Source organism: Vidua chalybeata, chromosome 18, assembly GCF_026979565.1.
Source record: "Vidua chalybeata isolate OUT-0048 chromosome 18, bVidCha1 merged haplotype, whole genome shotgun sequence".
Taxonomy (NCBI): domain Eukaryota; kingdom Metazoa; phylum Chordata; class Aves; order Passeriformes; family Viduidae; genus Vidua; species Vidua chalybeata.
Window position 1 is genome coordinate 6,452,646 of NC_071547.1, and position 6,000 is coordinate 6,458,645.

Consider the following 6,000-nt stretch of genomic DNA (forward strand, 5'->3'; position numbering starts at 1 on the left):
AGCTTAACCAGGAGTTAACCAGCTCTGCTTCCACCAACCACAGCCTCACAACCTTCCTCTCCTCATTTGTTACAAATGAGATACATCCCAGCCAATTAGCTAATAATTAAACCTTGACTACCAGGGCTCAGAAGCTTTTAGGGCACCAGTTCCCAAGCCTAAGCCTCCTCCCAGCCACTTTCACACAGGTTTGAGCTCAGGATGCGTTTGTGTGTCTCAGGGCTCTGGGGTGATTCTTGGCACAGGGACTGCGATGAGCCCAGGCCAGCCTCGGTCACTGCTCTCCCTTTATCTCTCCTTGCTGCAATAAACACCAATGCAAGGACCCAGAGTTCTTGGTCCCCTGCCAGCGTCCCTTCCTCTCTGCAAATAGCCCGGAAGAGGGTTTGTGACAGCTGCCTTTGCACTGCCTTTTTTCCCTTTGCTTTGCAGGCGCTCCCCTCTCGCAGGGTGTGAGGTTTCCCTCACCTGCTCATTGGACACGCTACAAGCCTTCTGTCTGCTAGAGGTTATTCTGCCAGCCAGGAAACCGTGTGGGACTGGTGGTGAGACCCAAACTGAAAACAAAACTCGGGACAAAAACACTGAGAGCCTGCAAACCTGCTCAGATTAACAGCAGGCGACAAAGAGGCTTTCACAGGCAGGACAGCAGCGCATGCTCTGCCCTCCCTAAGCTGTCACTGCAAAATGAAATTGCTGATCTCAAATGCCAAGGGAAAAAAAAGACAAAGAACTCGATCCAAAGAGAAAATCTCACCCAAACTAGCCTTCAGATGGGGCAGCAATGGAGAGAAGTTGAGGCCCTGCTCCCCATTCTCCCCCTGCTCCAGGGATGCTCATTTTTATTTCCCCCCTGGAGCAACAAGTGGACCCATCCTGACTTAGATTAATTGCTTATGGAAGAAAATAGGCATTTCCTATCATATTTTCCTCCAGCACTTGGGTGGGACAGCAGCAGGCTGATGAGTTTTGGCAGCAGCAGGGAGCTGGGGAGTTGGTGGGAGCTCAGCCCAGCACTTGCTCAGGGTGGGACGGGAAATTCACTGTGGATGTCGGTCAGCAAGATGTGACTGCCTCGAGTTAAAAGCAGAAGCATTTTAATAAGAAATATGCCTCTGAGTCACGATGCTCCAGGGACCAGTGGTGTACTGTCTTACCCACCAGCCTCACTCAGGGACTTTTTAAGGTCAGAATCTGGGCTTAAAATTGCTCAGCTGTAAAGAGAATAAACACTTGGTCATGTTTGCTCACTCGAGCTAAAGGTGAGTCACCTGTAATAACTTTCAGAGGGAAAATTATATGAGTAATACTTTGAGAACAAGGTATGAAAAATACCAAGAGGGAGCCTTGTGATGTATTTAATAATCACGACCCCTTGCTGAATCATGATCCTCTCAAAGAACCATTCCCTCACTCCCCATCATTTGATTGCATGGCTCTGGAGCGTGCTAACCCTAAAACATTCTGCAAATACATTTGTGTCGCTCAGCTCTATCTGTGTTTAGAGAGTGCCTTGGAGAACACATTAAACACTTCAGCTGCTAAAGCGAGTGTCAGCGCCGTCCCAAGAGCCTCTGAAGTAAATGATGTCGTTAAGCACATCGTGGGAATAGTCATATTAATCTCCCAGCTCTGAGCAAACCTGCCTTTCACCAGAGCCACGGGGGTCAGAGTGGGTGTGCTGGCACATTTTCAGCAGCTCCCAGCTGCTGGTACCGGCAGCAGGACGAGCTGTGTGAGGCCTGACCCTGCTGCTGGCTCCTGTGGAGCTGGAAATGGAGGAGCAGGTGGGAGATTCTGGCCAGGGCTCCCCACAGCCTGTGTTTGCCTCGGCGCCTGGCAGCATCTCCTCAGCCCTGCTGGGCTCCTGCTCCCAGTCCAGCCCAGTGAAGGCAGTGGGGCACACCAGCCTCGAGGGATGAGCATCCACCCCTCAAGATAGCCTTGGATCAGGGGATCAGGACCAGGGAAAGTGCCTACTGCTGGGTATTCAGTAAGGCCAGGGGGCCTGGCTGCTCCTCCCAGGCAGCTCTCATGGTGTGCTATAATCTGCTCCTGAAGGCTGGCCAAGTCCCTGGAGAAGCTCAAGCATCAGCCCCGAGCTTCCTGGCAGGTTCCAGGTTTGGATTTACAGCACGCTAAAGCACCATGGGGGGCTGAGAGAAGGCTGAGCCGTGGGCGCAGTGGTAGCAGAGCATCTCCAGCCCCGAGGGCAGAGCTGCAGGTGCCCCAGAGCGCAGAGGTGCAGGGATGGGCTGTGCCTGGCAGAGCCAGGTGCTCTGCTCCCAGCCATCAGTTTTCCTGTGCTGTCCTTGCCATGTGCTCAGGACGCATTGCTCACGCTGCCGGGCAGCAGGATCCTGACACGGCTGTAATGTAATTTTGCATGTGTTAATTTCATTTCTTGGCTTTGCTCAGGATCAGCTATTATTCTGCTGAGATCGTAACCAGGAACGGGTGAAGCTGGTTCAGAGAAAACAGCCAAGCCCATGCCTTTCATTTCCTCTCTCCTCCCAACTGCTGTGACCTTTGCCCATTATTAGAACCAAAATTGAAATAAGCCTTTTCTTTCTGAGGCTCTGAAATACTCAGCTCTGAGTCAAATTCATGGAACAAGGGAACTGATTCAGACAGCCACAAGCTATTGTTTCAGTTCCACCTTAAAGCAGTTCCAGCTCTGTCAGCTCTTTTCTTTCCTCCTTTTAAAACCCAGCTCGGAAAAGCCCCAGTAAGAGGCCGGTTGACACTGGGGATGGAGGCACTGGGCTGCTCACAGCTCTTTCCAAAGCAGCAGCACACACCTCCCACACTGTCCCAGGCAGGGGCTGGCTCCCTGTCACTCAGGGGACAGACCCTGTCCATTGTCACCTTGCTGGAAAACCAGGGCCATGATATGGCAAATATGGAGTGGGTGGCTCCTGAGGCAGGAGCTGATTCTTTGGAGGGCCTTGGTTTCACTAGATCCCAAAAAAGCCAGCAGCTGGTACTGCATCCCTTGGAGCAGGGAAGAAGTCCCACTTGAAGGACTGCTCTGCACAATCTCACTCCCACAACACAATAGTGTTATTTCAATAAATAAATCCTCCATCTTCAGCCAGCAGCATGACAAATTCTGCCTGGACATCCCTGCAACCTCTCCCTGGAGGAGGGCTCCCTGCACTGGTGTGAGCATTTCTCCCAATTCCACCCTGTTTCTGAACCACAGGTTCGTGCTGATACAGACCTCGGTGTAGCTACACCCATGCTCAGTTCCCTGGAGAGGGTAAGCCAAGCCCCTAGGAAAAAGGCTATTATGGGATTCTCTGAGTCACCCTGTGCCTTCTCCAGTTGTACTTAAACCTGATACTGATCCATACTGTTGTTAAAAGCAGAAATTAAGCAGATAAACAAGTAGCTGGGAAGGCACTTTAAAGACTTCTCCATCAAAGGCGATTTCAAAATATTTTCCAACTCGGCATCCTTTAGCATAAATACACCACCCAGGTTCCCAGGGGCCTTTGGGGTAAGATCAATGTGGTAAGGAAGCCTCTTCTCTGCCAAAGTCTGATATTTGAGCAGCTCCTACTTGCAAAATAACACAGGCACCTGTTGTTTGTTTTGGCAATTCTGAAATCACAGTGTTCCCATAAACTCCACACACACACGCACATGGGTCCTGGGAGAGCCCTCACTCTCGGTGCTGGAGAAGATAGTGTTATTTAAATAAATAAATCCTCAAGGTTTCTGAGTGGTTTAGCCAAGACTGCATGGAAAAATTACCGTGCAACTGTCAGATAGTTGAGATTTAGGCCCAAAGGCCATGAAAAGTGTCTGTTCTTGTTTCATTGCAATGAAAGCTTGCCAGCCATGACCACAACTGAGCACAGCTCCTGGTAACAGAAGTGCTTCTTAACAAGGAGAGGTGGGATTTGCTTTTAGAGCACCTTTGACACCCAGTCCAGTGGAGATCTCACAAGGAATGTGGTAAAAGGTTAAATTCAGATGCAAAGCAGAATTTAAAACCACCAAGAGCTAGAGCAGGTACCCACATGTGTGCAGGCACGAAGATGTGTTGGTGCAGGACCCTGAGCAGGGATGGGCACAGGGATTCTGCACCACACTAGGGAGGAATGGACAGTGTTTGAAATGAGGCTTTTTGTCCTCTTCCAGAAAAAAAAAAAAAAAGCCCATGGTTGTTAAAACTGCAGAGCTGTGCATGAAATAACAACCTGTTACCCAGCCTCTTGCCTGAAACATGTTTGCTTTGTGCAGCGTTTATGCAGAAAATTTTTTCAGACACCCAAGACAGTTGTGATTACTCACCTTAATGTTCAGCATTTATCCATATCTATCTCATGGTAGTTAACATACACAAGCCAGCCAGGCTTAGCAAGTCTTTGCCCTTTCCTACATTATTGATCTGACATTTCCTCTGGAGTATTTCAACTGAGAATTAAATTAACGCCGTATCTATGGACATTACCTAGTTAAAGCAGACCAGCTGCACAGCCTGGCACACCCTTTGTTCAGTCAATCACCATCTTCCTTTTATTAATTCATGAAACCTTGTTGTTATTTCTTAAAAGTGGAAGATGCCATTAGCAATGCTAATGAAAACTACCAGGCTCATTATGGGCAGAGCTCTGCAGACAGCCCTGAAAGAGCTCCCTCCATCCTACAGAGACCTCGCTCTGCCCTTGCCAGGCAATAGGAACGAGCTGTTTGCTTCCCCTCAGACGTGTTCTTGGGAGAAGATGTGCCTGCACGTTAACTGTGTGGTGACCAGACAAACCTGCTCCACCTGGGCCATCTCCAGGAGTCCCCTGGAATGGTCCCACCTCAGTCCTGGCGCCAAGGAGGAGCCAGCACAGGTAGGAATGGCATCACCCCAGTTCTTTCCCTTCTCTTTTTAAGCTCAAACTAGATTGTTTCCACAGTTAAATATTAAGGTTGTTTCCACTGTTAAATATTCATTTTCCCTTTTGCTTTTATGTCACAGAAACACCACTGAAAGATCAGCAGGAAAAACAAATTACTCAGGAAAGGCTGTTTGGCCTCAGGAAGAGGTGTCCTCAGCATAGACTCAACTGCCTTCCTGGATTTACAGGGCTTTCTTTGGTATTTAATAAAGATTGCTGCTCTGACACTAAAGAGAAACATCTGCTGCCTTGTGTCTGGCCAGCTTTAACAGCCTTTATTTTTCCTTCTTAAGAGAACAGTTTGGATTGATTAAGACTCAAGCAAAGTATTTTATACTTTGATACATCCCCCAGCTTGTTGAAATCTTAAAAAAATCCCAAACAAACCTACAAACAAACAAACAAACCAAAACAAAAGAAAACAAAAAACCCCAAAAAAACCCCAGTATGTGAAATGAAAGTCTGGAGGACATGTGAAGGCCCAGAAACTTCAAAGCAGCACTTTCAAGGCTGAGGACTGGATCTAAAGACTTTTATATTGCTCCAGCCACAAAGAAGGCCTTCAGCTGGGCTCTGCTCAGGCTGGGGCTTCACCTGCACAAAGCTTTGCTGCAGCTGAGGGGTTCCCAGTTTGTACACACACACAGAGAAGCCTCATGAAGACCAAACTGGGCAAAATCCCCAGTTTTGGACTGTCTGACCTTCCACCCAATTGGAGAGCAAAGCATCCAGAAGTTTCATGTTGCTGGATCACTTGGAGATGTGATGGGAGAACCTAAGGATGCTCTAACACTTGCAGAACTGTATCTTCAGACTGGAACAAGACAAATTTTCAGTTTGAAGAGTGATAGTAACACAGAACAAAGAAAACAAATTGGAGGTGGTGCCTTTTATCACATACAAAGCTCTGAACAGGAATCAGTGCAGTCTTGTTGACTCCAAGCATAGAATACCTCTAGGTAAATAAAAATACTTCTGCGTCACACATTGCCCTGGGTTATTCCTCCATGGAATACCTAAAAAGAGGTTTTTGCTGTCAGATTTCACTTCCTTCTTTAAAACTCCTCTAGTTTTCATTTGCAGAAAGGAAAGCTGCCAGAGA